Source organism: Molothrus ater, chromosome 1, assembly GCF_012460135.2.
Source record: "Molothrus ater isolate BHLD 08-10-18 breed brown headed cowbird chromosome 1, BPBGC_Mater_1.1, whole genome shotgun sequence".
Classification (NCBI taxonomy): Eukaryota; Metazoa; Chordata; class Aves; order Passeriformes; family Icteridae; genus Molothrus; species Molothrus ater.
Window position 1 is genome coordinate 26,293,838 of NC_050478.2, and position 19,403 is coordinate 26,313,240.

General features: G+C 38.6%; 1 long non-coding RNA gene across 2 annotated transcripts; it reads left to right on the forward strand.

Annotated features, from left to right (window-relative positions):
• Positions 1–223: 223 nt before the first annotated feature.
• LOC118701012 (uncharacterized) lies at positions 224–14,749 on the forward strand. Of its 2 annotated transcripts, none has more exons than XR_004982405.1 (4): positions 224–744; positions 6,209–6,327; positions 8,015–8,115; positions 12,437–14,749. It is a non-coding gene; the product is annotated as an uncharacterized LOC118701012 (long non-coding RNA). The 2 variants fall into 2 exon arrangements; XR_004982406.1 differs by lacking the exon at positions 224–744 and adding an exon at positions 4,628–4,878.
• Positions 14,750–19,403: the final 4,654 nt, after the last annotated feature.

Below are 19,403 nucleotides of genomic sequence, written 5' to 3' on the forward strand. Positions count from 1 at the left end.
TTATAGCCAAATACCATTAGAGAACAAATGTTTCCAGGTGTTGCTCGGAGTGAAGGATGAAGTAAGCCTGATGGCACGGGCAAACAAGTTCTGCACGCTTGGGTTCACCACAGCAGCCCTGCGGCTCCCTCCGTGCCTCAGGCAGCCCAGAGCAATCTCCATGTGAGGTGGAAGTGCCACTCCTGGGCTGGAGGCGCTTGGCAGTTGTCCCATCCCAGTGGGACCAATGCCTTTGGGCACTTGGACAGCAGCAGAGCAAGCTTCACATCAACCTGCTGCTCGCTGGGGGCTGTCCTGGGTGGACATGGTGTAATGGCAGTTCCTTAACCTGCAGAGCAGTGGGAGCAGCAAGTAATGGAATTGCTGGCTTTGAAATTCATGCAGGAGGGCTGCATCTTTGGAACATGGGAGGTTTTCAGAAAATTCGGAGCCCTATCCATCCTCTAAAATAGAGGTCAGTTTAAGATGACACTTTGTTATTATTTAGAGTAGTAATGCTTCTAGCCATGTCAATATTACAGCAAGTAATGCTGCCCAAGGGGAATGGATCTATAGAGGAGAAATCCCAAGGCTGAAGGCTTAACACCCACTCTCGCACATATTTCTAGTTTAGACTGCTGTTGCTCTTGCCCTATGGGCTGAATGTCCTCTGGATTCCACATCACATATCCTGGTTTAGTTCCACCCAAAGGGAAACCAGCTTTCCTGCCCTGAGATGACTTTGGGATTTGAAATAGAAACATGGTAAGTTGGAATTTCCTGAGCCAAAGTCCCAAGCTGAAATGCTGACATGTACTCATCCCTTCTGTCTAAACCTTAGGACTTCACTGTGAGAGCTCAGCAAGCTCAGACTCGAGCTCAGGAGATGCTGAAGTTGTTCTTGTGAAATCATAAACCAGGGATTTGTTATGGCAATTACATAATAATTATGTAATTGCTACAAAAGTGGGATTTGTCATAAAATCAGTTATCCTCTTAGCTTCTCAATGCAGATCAGATAGCAATAATTTTATTCAAGAATATTCTCTAGTTTCCTACCTTATTTCATTCCCTGGATATAATGAAACACTGTAACAAATACTTCTGAAATGACTCTTTTTTCTCCATACTTTGCCTTTTATACAAATGTAAATGTCGTGGAGACAGATGTTGCATTTTTTGACAATTTTTTAAAACTACTATTCCAAATAGAAAAGAAACAAACTCTACATGGAATGAAACATAAAATAGGTCACTGCTGGGTTTCCATTACTTAAAACTGTAAAATAATGTGACATGTATTTTCTACTTTTAATATTATTTTTTGGCAAAGTAATTTTGAAAACAACAAAACATTTAAAGTTATTTTTAATGACAAACTAGTCTTTCCCCTACAAGTTAAAAGTTACCAGAATAGTAAAGCATGTGAAGAGTTTAGATTTTGATTATTATTGACTTTCCAGTGGAAAATAGTCTCAGTAAACTGATTAGTTGCTTCTTTAAAAGCAAGGAGGAAGAAACAATATTTAGTTGGAAAATATCTTAGCTATCCAATAGGCAAAGCAACTATAAAGTTTTAAAACCTCCTCCAGGTTCTTCACCATCATTATCTGAGATAACCTTCTAAGTATGACTGCCACCATTTGGGAGCTTTGTGATGGGCATTTTTTAACTGAAAAAATAATCAGGAATGTGAATTGTGTTTTGTGTATGATACACATGCTTTTATAACTCTTTCCCTAATAACACCATGAGATGTAACATAGCCTGGTAGTACCTACTAAGGGTTTTGGTGCAAAGCAGAAGCAATTTTCTCTATACAGCCTTCAGATGTAACTTTTTGGACTTCTATATTGATATATGCAGCTTTATATGATTCCTCTATTTATATGCCTTCTATATTGAGGGGTTTTATATTTCTTCTGTAAACAGTCACCTCCCCTAATCCATACTGTATGGAACAATTTGAAAATAACATTATTAACGGGAAAGTAGTCACCCACAGAAAGTATAATCACATTTGATTTTAGAAAATAACAATAAGCTGAGCATGCTGCCTGGATCTCACTTGCCTATTTCCCTTTTACAAAAGGATATTTGGGCTATGGATAATTTAAAAACAAATAGTATTATGTTATTGATCCCTAATCTCCAGGGTTACTGGAATCCTCCAGTTGCATGTGTGAAGCAGCATGAGCCAGAGAGGGCTGGAAATGTGGGAATCATTACAAAAGACAAAGAGGGTCATTTCCTTTATTTTACACATTGGCATAAGTGGCAAAGCTGTTTTATCTTTGCACGAGGAGTTGGTGAGAAAAAAGCAATGTTGTACTCAAACATCATAGACCAGGTTCTTGCAAGTGAGAGTGCACTGAAGTTAATGGTGTGCTGGTCAGACTCAGATCCTGATCTTTGTCCATGGTCCTATACTTTTCTGGAACTTTCCACTTGTCATAGTGGGATCTGTGACAACACCACCAGCTCAAGAATCACTCTCTTATAATGTCACTTTAAGTTAGTGGTAAGCACTCAGCCTTGTACAGGCAAGTTTTTAAACATTTTTTTTTTCTTCTTGCTGTATGAAAGACCCAGACAACCAATTGGAGTGTTATTGTTGTTATTATTAAAAATATAAAGCATGAAAATATCCTACACATAAGTACCCTAAAATTGAGCTTTCCCACACCACTACCTCTATTTTTCAGTTCCAGTAATCTCAGACAGTTCTTGGAGCAACAGTGTGGAAAACTTTAAAGCAAACTTTGGTGAAGTTTACTTTTTTAACAAACTTGTTTTTAATACCCTTCTATGTCACCTTTGAACCAACCAGAAGCAGCTTAATCCTCTTCTAGATGCCTTGAGTAACTACTTTAAAATGCAAACAGAAATTAGTGGAGGAAGTTCTGCCTCTTGATTGAAATAACTTGGAAGAAAAACCTCTGTTAGTCTCCACACACTGATTATTCTTTGACTTTTCCTTATCAGGTTCTTTTCCATTTACTTTTAGTTTCCCTATTTCTGAATGCCATTTCCCCATGCCTCATCTTTGTAGAATATTTATCCTGCCATAAGCTATTCCCCAAGGCTGTGGATATCTGCTTTCCAATCTATCTGCAGAGGTAACTGCTCTGAAGGACATGGTCACCTTTTCCATGGGCTCAACAACTGCTCCTTCTCCTTGCATTTCTGCATATTTTTTAAACAGTAAGATACTGCCTGTTAGCCTAGTCAATATTTTAATACTCTCTGGCCACTCTCCTCTCTGTCTTTTTATTAAAAGGCACTTTTAAGATTCCTTCCCAAATAAAGCATGTTAATGATTTTTTTATTCTTTTTCCACTGTAAGTTTACTCCCAAATATGGTATTTTTGGCATGTGTCGTATCTCTCAAGGCTCCTAGTGGAGTGGATACTTACAACTAGGAGTAGATATTAAAAAACAAAAATGGGATTTACAAAGAATGTGTTCTTTCACATAATGTATTTCAGAAAAAGTAGCAGAAATGAAAGCATTTAAATACACAAGAGCCATAAAGTTGTTAAACCAAGATGCTTAGGTACTACTGTAGCCACGGAAGGACCATAAGCAATAAAAAGATCCACTTTTGGAACACAAAGTGTATAAAAGACTATAGAAAACAAGTAATTCAGCATATGGAAAGAGGATTTGTGGCTGTTTCTGGCTACAGGAAGTCTCAAAAGTTGACAACAGAAGTCATTCCAAAAGGACACTTCCATAAAAAACAGTGAAGCAACAATATACTTCTATCTATGTTTCTCGTAATTGCATCATTCCCTGCCGCAGATGTCTAATTCCCTGAAAAATTCCATCTTCAAAAGAAAAACAGTGGCCACGAATCAAGCTGAAATGAACCCACAAGTGAGAACTGAAAACTGGGGTTTGCAAAGTCAGTCTTTGGAAAATTACCACAAGATGTATATATGAAAAATTATTAAAAGTGGCTCCAGAAATCAGAAAGACTTGTTTTGTCTCCACTCCTTCCTAAATAAGAATAATAAATTGCAAAATATGCAAGGCTAGATCACATTAGAGAATTCTCATAAATTATATATTACATAGTTGGACATTAAACTGTTAATCCAGGAAAGCTTCAGAGTATGGGTTTCCAATTTCCACTTTATGAATTTTTGTCAGCACAGCTTCCTGTGGTCAGATGATGTATCCTGTCAGTGCCAGGCTTTTTTTTCCCCAAAACAGTTAATTGAATTTTAATGACGTGCAGAATCTCACACACCGGTGCTTTGTTGAAAGGCAGTGCTAGAGACCATTCCCATTTTTTGTTCCTGATTGCACCTTTGTGATTTCTTACTATATTAATTCTTGTAAGCATGTCTAATTTTCTCACCAAAGACTTAAGCACGTGAGCCTTAATTAAACACATTAGTAGTCATGGAACAATTAACATAAGTCTTCCACAGAAAGAATTGGTCTGCAGGGAAGAGGAGTCGAACAGTGAGTGCACTGTGTGCTAGCACTTTATTTACAGAGAAAACCTCAAATCAAATCAATATCAGTTTGCCTAAAGAAGAAACTATCATGCTTCATGGACTGAGACACTAAAGTCTTCTTCTTGCCTATTTTTCTTAATACACAGCCACTGTCCTGGAGCTTAATCAGAATTCATGAAGCTGCTGAAGTCAAGAAAGATTATTGATCTTATTAAAGATGTAACAGCACCAGACTGAGAAGATGGAGCCTCCAGAGGAAAGAGAGGATGGGAGCCTGTGGGAGAAGCTGAAGCAGCTACACTTCATTCTGTGTTTAGCTCACACTGCCACGAGAAACCAGAGGCATTTTTCTTTCACAGATCAAGAGCTTAAAGCCAGGGCACAACTGCCCCATGTTGAGCACTTACATCTCTCCACCTACAGCTGCAAAGTATGCCTTCCTGGTCATCATCAACAATGTTTTAATTAACTTTGGAGGCTTAATTCCTTCTTCACTTAATCCCATTTAATGCTACTGGAAACAAAGGAGTGGCATAGGTGTAGCTGGATGGGAATTTAGAAATTGTAGGTTACAAGGATGTTACAGATGGCCTAACTTGACTGACACAGCTGGTACTAACACAGAGAGAAATCATCTAAGTATACTTTTGTATCCTAGGGTTTTTTCTGTACCAACTCCAGAGTGCAAATTAATTGCTACTAATTAGGGGCCTTTTGTTTAGACTGACCCAAAATATTTTTTCTTTTTTTTCACGAGGAACAGAAAAATTGCAGAATTCAGATAAGTTGTTCATTTGACAGGAAATTGCTTGTTTTATTCAAAAGTAACTAGAACAAGAGGAATCAAAGCACTCAGTTCACAGAAATTTGGAGGTGGGGGTACCCCCTGCTGAACACCTGCATGGTTGTGCTGCTTCACTCACTGAGATGCGAGAAACTGGGTTAAATTTGGAGGGATCCTTCAGCCTCAAGGACCAGGATATTGGGAGCTGAATCTCACTCAGTCTCTCCTGCTATAACTCTTCCTGTAATATAACTAATCCTCCCTCTATATAAAATGCCTAATAAATATTAGGTCAGTCAGAGCCGATCCCTAAGACACAAACTCCTTACTTCTGGTCCTCATAATTTTTTTTCCCACTGCCAAACGGATGGAAAGAATGATGGCAGAGAAGGAGAGGCACTGGCTCTTGCCTCCCTTCCCAGTCTGAGCAGGGCAGAGGAGTGTGCAGCTGGACACTTTCAGGGTGATGACCTTGAGCTCCTCCTCCCCTTTCCTGTGCCCTGCCCTTAGAGGTGCTGCTCCACACTCATGTTTACTCACATGCACAAAATATACCAGTATCAGGAACAGGGACAGGAGACCTCATCTCAGGAAGGAATATAGCATGGTAATTAAAGGACTAATTGAGATAGGAAATTAAAAAGTTCAATTCAAATAATCTCATGAAGAGGAAGGTCTTGGCCGTACATCTCCCAAGTTCTGCATTATTCAAGCGCCAAGTATTGCATCAAAGGAGGCCCAAATCCTTTTGTTTCCTCCTCCAGCTTTATTTATCTAGGTAAAAAAGCCAGCTGAAACTATTTGGCAAATCTGATGCAGATTAAAGTGGGGGGAAACTAAACCCAGTACTTTTGATAATTACTGTAGTCATCTAAAACATTTACCCAGCTGAACACCACAGTGGTATTCTTACAGCACACCTGCGCAGGCAGGATTGTCAAGCTAAACTGGAATTCGTTTTATCTCTCCACTGCAGGTGAAAATTAAAAGTTAAAACCAGAAAGAAGCAACACAGGTCTTCTGGCTAGCAACCACTCTCTTGATAAAAGATGACACGCAGCTGCTCTTATCAGGCTAAAAGCTGCTGCCAGAGAGGTAAGAAAGAATTTTTAGTTTCATTTCCATTGCAAAAGGAATGGAATCAGCTGGGTGAGCTGTGTTGCTTGGAGGAATACTTTCTGACTCCCTACTCTTTCCAGAAATGGCCCTTTCTATTGTGGTATGTCCTTACATTTCAGCCCAGACCATTCTTTGGTTGGTGAGGGGGAACCCTGTCCTCAAGCAGGGAGAGAGAAGCACTTGCTCCCTGTGCTTGTCCTCCAGGAATGCTGGGCAATGGTGGTGCCATGAGCTGGACCACAGCACTTATGTGCTGTGCAAAGGTCTCTGCTGTGCTTGACTTTCATATCAGTGATATATTTCCCAAAAACCACGGAGCAGGTTAATCCTGCAGTTCCACTCTGTTATTCAGGTAGTATCATAAATAATCTTTTCACTTACAATGTGTAGATTCTGTATTTATGATGTATCCAACTTATTTGAGAGTTAATTGTGAAAAGGAGACAAAGCTTCATCAAGAAAATCATTAGAAAAAGGCCATCTCAATATTAACAAGTAATTATGGAGTATGCCCCATGGCAAAGATGAATTTTGTTCTGATTTTCCTACATTGGAAAAGCAAACTTTTGCCTCTTGCAACACTGCTCTGAAATCAGCCTTGATAGTTTCTGTGCAGTGAGGTCTAACCTTGTCTTGCAGCTGTGGATCCACGTGTGTCAACCCGCGTATGTCATGTACGTTTTAAGCAAATAATTGCATGCAAAATGTTTTATTTCAAGACTGAAACACTGTTCCAGGACAGGTAGTATAGGAGTGAGGCCAGCTGGGTGGACCTTTGAAGGATTTTTTCCAAGGCAAGGAAGGGACCATGATAAAGCTCTCTCTGATCCTGTAGGTGTGATTGTAAAAAGACCAATGAAGAGAGAGATGACTTTTTGATACAGCAAACACTGTGTTCCCATTAATGGGAATAATCCATGTTAGCCCACTGTGTGTTGAGCAGTATTTGTCTTGCACAAAAGGTGCAAAATAATCTCAATATATTGTCTGAGAGACAGGAAATACCTGTTCAGGAAAAAAAAAGAAAAAAAGGCGGTGGGACAACTATAGAGTATGTACTATCAGCAATAAGTATACTCAAAAATAAACCTTCAAAAAGGTAAAATTGCCCTTGTGGGACTTCCTTGGGACTTCCTTGTGTTTCCAGAGTAAACATACCAGTACCACTATAAATAGACATCTTCTAAGAAATCATATATAGTTTGAACCATTTAGGATTGATTTGGGAAAACATGAAAAAGTATCTCATAGAAAGTCCATTGACATGTTTCATTGGTGTGAATAGCTACACATTTTCTCTATGTATGTCACACAGTAACTCAGGAAGAAAATAAATTATGTGGGTACAAAAATTATCTCATAATTCTGACTCTCATTATCCAATTAATTTCTTGTAGATATTTGTTTCTCAAATCAGACATGGACTACACCAGACTTTTGAAGTACCATTATTTTTGTTTATAGGACAGCAGTATGATTGAAATCAAGGTTTCTCTTTCCAAATATATATATGCTGATACATAACAAAATTTGGCACATCTACTAACTTCTTTGTTTTTCTTAAAAGCCTGTCATGTAGATACAATAAGCAAATCCTTTTCTCTCCTGAATCTTTATGAATTTGTAATAGTGTCCTTATATAATCAATATTTTTCTCCTAAAGGGTCAGGTTTCCTTGTTTGGCAGAATACTTTTAATTAAGGCACACCCATAAACACTGGAATGTTGGAGGATGATGTTTTTTGGAGCTGCTGCTGCGTGCTTGTGAGTATGCTACACATCTTGAAAGAAAATGGTGGTTTCAAGATAAACCTAGATGTCTTATAACAGCTTTTTCTGTACTTTTAATTTATGCTGCTTTTGAACATGTTAAATTTTAGTTTATATGTAGGCTCAGCCCGGTACTTTTCTACCAAGTGTGTAGGGGAGTGATGCACTACAGGCTGTAATTTAGGGGCAGGTTGGAACTGCCTGAAATATGCATATCTTCATAATTTATTCCTAAAATGCTATTATTACCTGAACTCTCTGTAGTTTCAGCACTAAATATCCTTCCCTTCCCTCTGCACTGGGGTGGAAAGGCAGTGGGAGGGAAGCAAAGTTATTTTTACTTCTGTGGCTGCCAAGCTGCGTGCCAGAGGCTCCAGGAGCCCACGCAAGCTGGGGGATAGAGCTGGGCTGCCAAGGGCTCTGCTAGCTCTGGGCAAAGCAGGGATTTTCCAAACACTAAGCCATCCTCACAGAGATGGTGTTGGACTGTGGGCACACTCAAAGCCAAAACACAAAGAGTAAAAGCCTACCTGCCTAAAGTAAACATTTAAAAGTGAGAGGTGAGTATTAATGTGGTGCTCAGATGTCACAGCAATGTCCATTCCATGCATTGAATCCAATGCCTGCATCAAAGGACCAAAGTGATCCCACCCATGAATCCCACCCATGTATGTATTACTCTTTCTAAACACACTACTATTGCAAAAGCTCAGCCCTTGGGATCTTTGCTCTCATAAACTTTATGGTTACTTTTACATGATGGCAAAGTCCCTCCTGTACAGCTATTTAAGTTCTTGAGTGCTTCTGAAACTGATGCCAATTTGCATTCTTTATTTGCATATAATAAAGTGGGATATTTTTAGTGTTGTTTAGCACAGCTAGCTTGTATATATGGCAAATAGCACCAAAATAAAGAAATGGAAATGTAATGAACTGTTTGAGGGGAATTTGTTAACAAGAATTCTTCCTTGGAAAGCTTGCTGCTTCAAAGAAGGAAGGCTGATTTATCTGGGAACGTAAACTTCCACTGGATGATATGTTCCAGATTTTCAGACTATTGGATAGATAAGATGAGCTTCTAAATCTTCCCTACTCCATGTGTTTGATCATGTCACTGCTAAAATTAGGCAGCACAAAGCTTAATTTATAGTAATGTAAGAATCATAAGCAGATAATGACATTTACACAGCAGTTATGGGTTGTTTATCCACAGGACTATTGAGGAAATGGGGAAATAAATGCCTGGGAGTTGGCAAAAAAACTAACAGCAGAAGTGGACTTCCACTTGCATAAAGCACAGGAATAGGATTTCTGATTTTATTTTCAAAATCTCTTTGTGTAAATTCAATTATTACTATTGACAGGGAGCAATAATTTTGAAAATGTCATCTTGTTTTAATCTGCATAGACACATATTTCCTGAGTAGCAGATAACAAAAACTAGCTCTCTGAAAGTTGCTTGAAAAGTAATCAATTCCTACACAAATTCAAGATAGTATTTGTATTTTTGGTCACTGTACAAGGATCTGAGTCTTATTTACCCTTTGGACATGAGACTGGAAACAGTTTTAAAATTTTTACATATCTGTCACATTGATTCAAATGATGTAATAGCTTCTCCATGTTTAAAACCTAAAGTGTGTTCAATTTATAAATACAAACATTTATTTTAAATAATGCTATACTGAAATCAGCTTCACACACCTCTGCCTCTTCTTATCCATGTTATCAGTTCTTTCTTTTTCAAGAGAAGATCTAATTAACAAAACCTTTTCTGTTCTTTCTCCTTTCATTCACTCTCCCACTTTCTTCTCTTGTTCCCAATCCCTTTTCCTGGCAATTCTTATCAGATTTTCATTTTACCCCTCCTTCTTTACCAGAAATCCTGTAATTTCCACTTGTAGGGTTTCTTCCCTTATTTGTTGTAACTCTTCAGAAATATCCCAGTATACATACCTGTCTCCATATTTTACTAAATCCTACATTTGAACTAATTTTCCTCTCATATTTCTACTGAATTTTCCTCCTGTCTGTAAGTTTTAAAATGAAATAATGCATTGCCTGAAACTATGACCCCGGATGGCTTTCTGACAACTTCACCTTTTCCCAAGTTTTCTTTAATTTCAGCTGCTTACGCCCCACTCAGCTCTTTAGAGGTCACCATTAGTGATGTGACCAAATCTCAGGACTCCTTCCACCTCCACAGCCTGTGATGTTATTGCTCATGCTGGGACTCAGAAATATTGTCCTCTCTTGACTCACCATTGAAAAGATGGAAAGGGTTTTTTTTTTTCTTTTCTTATTTTATTTTTCAAATTATTGCCAATTCCTTAATGTTTCTTTCAGCTGTAGGAGATATCCATCCTGAATTTCAACAGATACCTCACCAGGCTCTCTTTTTGCCTCTTAGTATTCTACCTGTGGGTTTTTCTAGGTGATTTCTTCCAATTTTGTCAATGCAACTGTCATACCTAGAATGCAACTTCTCCACTTTTTATTATCCATTGCCTGATTTCCCCTTGAGCCTAAATCACTGAAGTAAAGATAACCTTCCTGAATTTTCTCTCTGATTTTATCAGCCTCTCTCTGTATCCTTTCCTGGCACTCATTTCCCTTCAGTGCCTTTTTGAATAGAAGTTAGGAGCATCCATTGGGCACTCACCTGACATCTTACCTCGTATCTTACTGTGCAGTTGTTGTTCCAGGCTGACAATGCCATTTTCAGTTGCCCTTACATCTTTTGTCTCTCAGAAGTTCTTTCATATATGTATTTCAGGCTTTCTTCTAGAAAACTATGCCCAAAATAGACTTTAAAAAGGACTATGAAGCCTTCCTTCAAAGTTATCTCAAATCCCACTACTTTCATGATGCATTCAGGAAACAGAATTGATACCAAGCTGTGGCATTTTCAGTGGGGAGTGCTTGTTTTCATTTATTTGTTGATTTTAAAAAATACCGTGTGCTACATTTTACAGCGTAAAATATCTAGATTATACTAAATACATACTCTTCCTCTCTTGCTCCTATCTTAAGGGTTTTTTTCTTCAGTTTCTCTTATAAATATTGCAAGGGGTTTTTTTTTTGCTTTAAAAACCATGCTTTTCAGGCATGCACAGTATAATATACCATGACATGACAAATAATACTAACTTAATTTTTTTTAGCTCTACTAACATGATACTGATAAGATTTCAGAAAGGACTTACCCTGCCCAGACACCTGTAGTAGCACATGCACAGCAATAAGACTCAGTGCTAAATTACGTGATGGCGAAAAAGTAATTAAGTTTGAATATGTCAGATGGTTTGATACATTAATATTGCCAACTTACTTCAAAGGACTGAAGTACTGCAAAAATAAAACTTGAAAGCAAATCTTTGTGTGTTTTCAAACAAACACATATGTCAATATCTTTTCACAATCGGGATTTCACCCCAATTTTAGGATAGTGATGTAGATAGGGATTCCCATTGCTGCCAGCCAGAACTGTCCATATCAGGGCAGAATAAGGGGATGAAGAAGTATTTATTTTCTGTGTATATACAATGCCAGACATAATAGCATCACAAGTAACTAAAAGGTAAGAAAACAGTTGAAATAAAGTTGGTTAGCAAATATTTTTAATTTAATTTCTTAAAGGTCTGAATCTCAGACCATTTCTGATCAGCTGTATTCTAATTTTATATAAACCAAAAAATTACCAAATACACAAAGGTCAAGCCCACTGGATTGCATAACTTATAAATCACTTCAAGAGAGTTAAGTGTGAAAGCTGATATGAAAGTGTGAGTTGCTAACCACGGTCACAGCTGACTGAGCGTTTTGTTTATTCTCTAACCAGATTCTGCTTCAGGAGTCTGTACCACAACTAATTAACCATAATGCTTTATAATTGTATAAACAGAATATATAACAGATCTTTATGATATATAATTAATTCTGCCCGTAAGGAAAGCTTTTATAAGTCAAACCATGTGCTGTTGGAGAACTGCCTCTTTATGTTCTCCCTTACAAGTCATGAATATTTCCCTGCCAGCAGAGCTCTGGGAACATTCTAGAAAATAATGTTCGTTAAGGCCTGCCAGGTGTTTTCTTACAGACTGACTACTGGGAGCTCCATCTCTGAAGCTGAGGTGGTTGCAGCTGCCTCTGCTCCTTCCTTTATGCAGACTGCAGTGAGGAAAGGCAGTTTGGTACAGAAAATGTTCTGGTTTTAAAGATCAAACTCACTTGCTGTTATCATACATTAGTTATTTGTTTAATCTTGAGTTTTGTCAGCCTTACTTTTCTGTATTTTTTGTGTATTAAATTTCAGGCTGAACTCAGTCATTGCTGCAAGACCAGAACAAGAACCCAGACAAACACAATTTGTTTTTGGATTATGACCCATGAACAAGCACCACTCAACATAGTTAGAGGATGGCCATTCTCCCATCTGCTGTTTGATTTGCTTGTCCTTCCTGTGGAAAACAAACAAACCAACAACAAACATGCATGAGTTCAGGAGACCTGGGAGATCAGACACCTGATTTCACTGTATGAAGACCTTTTTCTTGAAGTGACAGAAAAGACAGCATCCATCTCTAAGACCTGTTCAATCAAAGGGGTGAGTCACCCTTACATCAGGAGCTTTGTGTGTCCCAGGCCAGAGCTGCTAGTAAAATCTTGAAACAGCAGGCTTAGGAGAGCTGAAAGCACCCTGAAAGACTCCACCAGACTGTTTGCAGAGAAACCCTATCTTTGTAAAATGCTAATCAGAGCCAGCAAATTTCCAAGCATCCCAAGATGAGAAAGTCATCCACCTAGTACTCTGCTGATGGTCTAGCAGGAGATCCATTTCTAAGGACCACTGTGCCTTAGGACATTGGCTCACTCTTAGGACATCTTAAATGTACATAATAAAAGAAGTTAATATGAAGATAAGTTGTTGGCTGGAAGAAAAAAAAAAGGGGGAAAGAAAGAGAAGAAACAAAAGAAAGAGTGAGCAAAGTGTAGAAGCCTCCATGATCTAGCCATCACTTGGCTGAATGGGAGGCACAGGTTCACATTACACTCCTTTGGAATGATAATCACACCCTTCTTTGAGGCTGACACACCACAGGGAGGATTATCTTTGCAGGGCAGCCCAGATCCTTCTCACTGATAAAGCTGCTGTATCTGAAAAGTATTTGGCAGAACTATCACCACACACACAAACAGAGGAGCTGACTCTCCTAACCTCAGAGGCTTGGTATGGGGAGGTGTCTGCATCAGCTCCTGTGCCCTCCAGATCAACTCTACAGATCACCTATGCAGCTTGGAGAAGAAAACACGGTTTCCTTGGGGAGCTTTGAGGTGGTTTTATTAATGGTTTCCAAACCTTTTGAGGTAACATTTTCAAGGAAACAAGCTTTTTCTTCACCCATTGCTTTCCCACCCTTTTTCTCCTTGTGGGCTAAGAAGTCACCAAAAAAAGAAATTCTTTTTTGCTTTTCATTTCAAAATTAAAAGATACTGCTTCTTCTACCCTTGTATGATCAATTGCACTTATTACTCCCTTTTTCTAGACTCTTTATGAGTTATGTCACATATCATCATTTTTCCAGACACATTTTCTGTTTAACGTTCCTGTTTATTGGTAGAGCCAAAGCCATAACTCAGTACTACAGGGGAAGGTCTTCTCCTTGAGACCTTTCATCATGGGTGTATAAAAACTGAGCAATTACATCAAAGAGTTTGGTTTCTGCATGATGGCACTGATTCCCACTGTTTATTGGAATGCTCTATCTCCACCAGCAGTGGTTACATTGTTTCTCAAGCATCATGGAAATAATGCCTGTCTACATCTACTTGGCTGGCAAGTAGAAGTTTGAATTTCTTCAAGTCACGTGTGTGCTTTTTTTCATTTAGGACTAAAAAGAATCTGAACAAATTATCCAGTAGATGTGCTTCATTGGAACTGCTCTGATCTCTCAGAGAAAGAACTCTCTTTATGGCCAAATAATGCTTATGGATAGATTTGCCAAACAATGCTTTTCTTTCCAAGGACCCATAAATTTTCAGAGTACTTTTGAGAGTAATAAATGTTGCAATAATGTTGTTCTTGATTACAGGCAAGACTGTAACAGCTCGGACTGGTAGTGATTCCATAATTATGTTTGATTACAGACAGGCTCTGTGCAATGCAAGGGGGTTATTTGTTGCCTTCTATCTGTCCTGGATTCCACTGGAGACCAAGAGCACACCATGCCACATACACAGCTTACACAGCTGCCTTCCTCAGAGCTTTGTCACTAAAGCAAAGCATTTAATAGCAGGAGCTGTGATAGTTGGGTGTGCAAAACCTTTTATGGAACTGTAATTAAGCCACTATGGAGCTACATCAAGTGAGGGCCACTGCCTAAGAGGATCCTGAATTTCAGCAGCCCTTGAGGACCTGATCTTGCATACTTCATAGTGTGCAGGGGCTAAAGTTACTCGTGCCTTTATTACAAGGACAGTAAGGGCCAAAGTGACAATGAGAAATAAACTGTATCTCTAACATTGTCCACGCTTTCTACTACTAAAGAATTTTTTAAAAGGAAAAGCTCCATGAAGTCAAATAGCCCTCCCTCTGTCAATGAACAATAAAAAAAATCATGCCTTACAATTTATTCTCCAGTGCTTTGTTTATTCGGTATTAAATGACTCATGGAATAAGGTTTCCACCTCTCCCCGTGGGAGATTATTCCAGCTGCTGAGAGTCTACTAGCAGCTCCCTTTCTTTCTTTTCTACTTTAATGATGCTGAAGTTTTGCATTATATTTTAGTTTGGGATGTAAAAGAGACAAAGGAAATTCACATCCCCAAACTTGCTTTAAAATGCAATTAAAGCTGTTGACATGGACTCAGAAATCCAAGGAAACATGCAATTAAAACAGAAATCCATCATATATTTCACTTAAATACTGTGTCACCTCAACCCACCTCAACTGAACACTTTTAAGCTAACTGCACACTTCCTTGCTTTTACAGGTTTGTTCCTTACTGTCATGTAAATGCACTTTTATTGCATTTAGCATAATGTATTGTAAATTAGCATTAGGCAAACTCCTAAAGCCTGTTTTATAGCTGTCACACCAACAAACCACATTTACAAATAAATATTTGTTTCTACAGGTGAGTATACTGCCTACTTGGAAATTATAATTATTTCCAGCATGTTGACTCAGTGCTGTGCTTCTGCTCTGGTCCCACAACCTGTTGTATGCAAAGAATGGAACATTCTTACAAAGAACACTTTGCTTATAGAGTAGCATGCCCTAAAATTCTTTAAATGTGTCTCTCTAATGCATTTTATTGTTATTATTTTACCAGGCACTGCAAAGTCTATTTTAAAAGAGAATATTCTCCTGCTTTGAAAATTCATAGCGTGTTTGCCTCCCAGTAGTAGTTGTGGAGTCCACCATGTCACTCAACAGGATCCCATTTGGTAAAGGAACAGTGATGATAAGTTCCAAATAAAATTGAGTCCTGTTTGTTGTGCCTAGAAATAAAGGTCGTGGTGAACAAGGCTTTATTTGTCAGAAACAGTGAAGTAGGATAACTAGAGGGGTAGAAGCAACCCAGAAAAGGACTCTCTGAAATGAAGGTTGAAGTTCCCAACCCTCAGATTTGCCTTTTAAACCAGTATTGTCAAAAAGTCTGCTTTTATTAACACCAGCACTAATCTGACAGCTAGGACACTGGTGTGGTAGGGGCACTCATGCTTAATGCAGTTCAAAAAAAACAACACAAAACCAGATACAGACCAAATCAAGAAATCTTAATAGAAAGATGTCAGGGACTCTACTATCAGACACTTATTACTGTTTTAATGGATCACAATGGCTTCAAATCTACCTCGTTAGGGGATGCTGCTCATTTAAAAAGTTTAATAGCATATAAATCAAAGTACTATACAGTACATTTGTACTTTCCTAATATCCTTAGCAAGGTAGCTGCTCACATGAAATGGTGCTTCTCCTTTCTTTTATTATATTGGTGTAAATGGTAATAGATATAACAATATCATTATATTGAAATTGCTACTGGCATTTGCTTACTCTTTCTACCTTTTCCATTAAAGATACTACTGCTGTGCATAATAGACACTACCTAAGTACTCTGAAAACATTTTTTCCCCTCACAGATGGTTCTATGATGTAGCATGAAACTATTTTAAGGAATAATCACTTTTATTATGTCACCATGAAGTGTTACATTATTTTGCTATTATTATTGATATCTTTTAGATAGGGGACTGGTAAGAGAAATTATAGTAAAGAACTGCTAGAAGTGTCCATTACATTTAACATGGCAGGTTATCAGAATACCAGCCATTTTACCTGTGTTTCAATCAGTTTCACTTTGGAGAACAGCAACCACACATACTTGTCCAAAAGTGTCCGCATACCAAATGCCTAAAAATGGAAAAGAGGGAAAATAAACCTGCAAGATCCCTCAGCTCCTCCTTTGAAGAACCTGGGCTTACTCCCAGCTGTGCAAATCAGACTTTTTTTGCAAATTATGAGCAGGGGAAGGGAGATGGAGATGGTGGTTGAGTCAAGCAACAAACCTCAGAATAAAAATGTAGGGCAGGATTGCTGTCTGCAGGAAACTCAGCTTCCCATGGGCCATGGTCTGACATGGTTAACTTGCCAGTAAAGGAAAGCCTTGAACGGAGTTACCTGTACCAATGAACAGAAAGAAAAACTTCAGACTAAATGCAGAGCTGGAAGGAAGGTTTGGTGATTTTAGCTGTGTGTTATATGTTCACCTTTATGTTAAAGCAGATGCCAAAGGAATACATAATTCAAAAGTCCAAAGTGGTTGGCCTATTTTCCTGAAGAGATGAGAATGTAGTAGTAGGTCTGATTCCAGATGAGATAAGACTTTGTTATAACAAATGTAATGTTAATGGGCAGGTTCTGGTTTAAGTGAGTTATTCAGTATCACAAAAAGACTTCTGACAGATAGGAAAAAAAAAGACAATTATCCAAAATGGTATTCAATTTTCTTAAGGGAAAATCTTACAGCTGGCTCTTATCCTGTAGTTTCCTGGCTTGTTCATTATGCAGTCCCTCGCTGCTAGTGACAGACAATCCTTTGCACTGAATGAAATAATGTTAACAATAGCATATGACTAAAAAGAAAGCACTATAATACCTTCTGGCTGAAACTTGACTGTAAACTTGATTCTGAAATTTTCTGAAGTTTGTGAGTATTCCTAATTACTAAATTTGACCTAGTATAAATTCTGTTGGACCATAGGTCTAACAGCCCTTTACCTAATGCATTTTCCCCATATCCAGGGAAAAAAGACATGAGAAAAAGAAACCTAACACTTGACCACATGCTTGACCCTAAATTGGATGATCAGAAGTGTTAAGGTAAGTCCTCAGGAGTGGGTTTCCTGTTGTTGTTGGAAGATAACTTGAGTATGTAGAGACTTGAAAGTGATCATGATTTGGAAGTCTCACCCCTGGCTAGTTCCAACAAAGCCAGAAGTGGGGATAATGATGTTGTATCAGCAGCCCTGGAGAAGTCAAGGGCTCAAATGCAAGGTAATTCCCAAGAGGCTTGGGGATTGAGAGTGCTTGGCTGATCTGAGGAGATCATATCTGTGCCACTGAACATTTGGGAGCAGTGAGAAGATGAAGTGTGGTTGATGAAGGCAGTGTCTGTCTGTCAAAAATCCTTGTAGTAAAAATAATTCCATATATATTTTTCCCCATTACTGTCTTACTCTAGCTAGAACTTTGTTTGAAGGCAAAAAAAGCCAGGCCAAAAACGAAACCAACATTTCCACACCTTGAGACACATAGTTTCTAGGAAAATGGGCCACTGCTGCTTCAGCAGAGCTGCTCAGCTCCAGACAGCAGTTGCATTTCACATGGGGGCCCTTACTACAGGTGATGCTCCCATTCCTGCCTAGGGATGCTCCAAGGCCAGCAGAGGCAAGCCTGTTTTAGCCTCAGTTTTGTCATTTGAGAGCTGCAGTTTGGGTCATTAGGGGTTGTTCTAGTTTTTGGCCACAGATAATGCTTTTTGGTCATAATCTCTTTCAGAATATTGCTGGGAAGTAAGTACTTCTTATTATTTCTCTCTTCCTAAGTGTAATATTCCCAATTGTGTATTCATTACAAATAAGAGAAACACAGGGAATGGACCTGAACATACAAGAAGATAAATGCACCCTTTCTCATTACTGTTTTGTGTTAGGTGCTGTGTGAATACCTCAGAGACACTCACACGGGACTTGATTACAAGTGGAATGGGGAAAGGGCAGCAAAAAAAACATAGAGGGAGATAAGAGAGACACTAAAATGATGAAACAAGCAGGTAGATACACTGGGAGCAGAGTATTAAGCCCTGGTAAGAGCACAGAAACAAAAGTTATATCCAGATTTGAAGTGTTTGCCCTCTCTAAAACCTTCAAGCAAGAACAAAATAAGGATTAGGATTGCCTAGTGTCTAATGACTGCTTAAAACTTCTCAGTTTTCATGGCTCATGGCACTCATGTAAATCTGTTTCTGATCTCAAGAGATGAACCCATTATCAATTGATAATAGTAGGAGAGATGTGAGTCATTTTGTTTCACTCTTGCCTGTCACTGCCCCGCTCCTAGAGTTCACTCCCTTCTTCCTTGATATATAATTTCCACTTGCTCTCAGGATGCCTCTCCCAGAAGCTGTGTTAAGGATGTCCTTGTCTCCCAGAAGGATTTAAGAGTCAGAAATACCTGTTGCTTCCAGTAGAAACTCCCTTAAGCACATGCCAGCTGGCAAGGTAGTTCCTTAAAGTGGTAAAGAGAAGTGAGAAATGCCTTTAACATGGCTTTTGAAAAGTTGAAAAGGGTATTTAAGGCAATCATGGGTTTTTGAAAGATATGAAAATTCTGATAGGAGCTCAGCTTTTACTTCACTTTCCCTGCAATATCTTCTTGGTATTATACAGCAGTGGTATTCCCTGAGGGAACTACTCTGGAACCTAGATGAAAAACAGTGAAAAATTCAAGAGTTGGTATCCTACTTTAAAATACTCTCTTCTAGAAGAATACTCTCTTCATCTTTTCTGAAATCACTTTTTCCTAGGCACATGGCATGGTGCTGTAACATGTATGCTAACTCTAGTTTAGAAGGAATTAGGATGGAAATAACTTTTGGGGAGCAAAGTCTCCCCAGTACAGCTGTTGATGTGCCTGGTAATAGTTTGGGTGGAAGCAGTCCCAGTGGATCTTTTCTTCTCTGGTTGCTGTGAAGGTAAGTGAAGTAGTGATTCA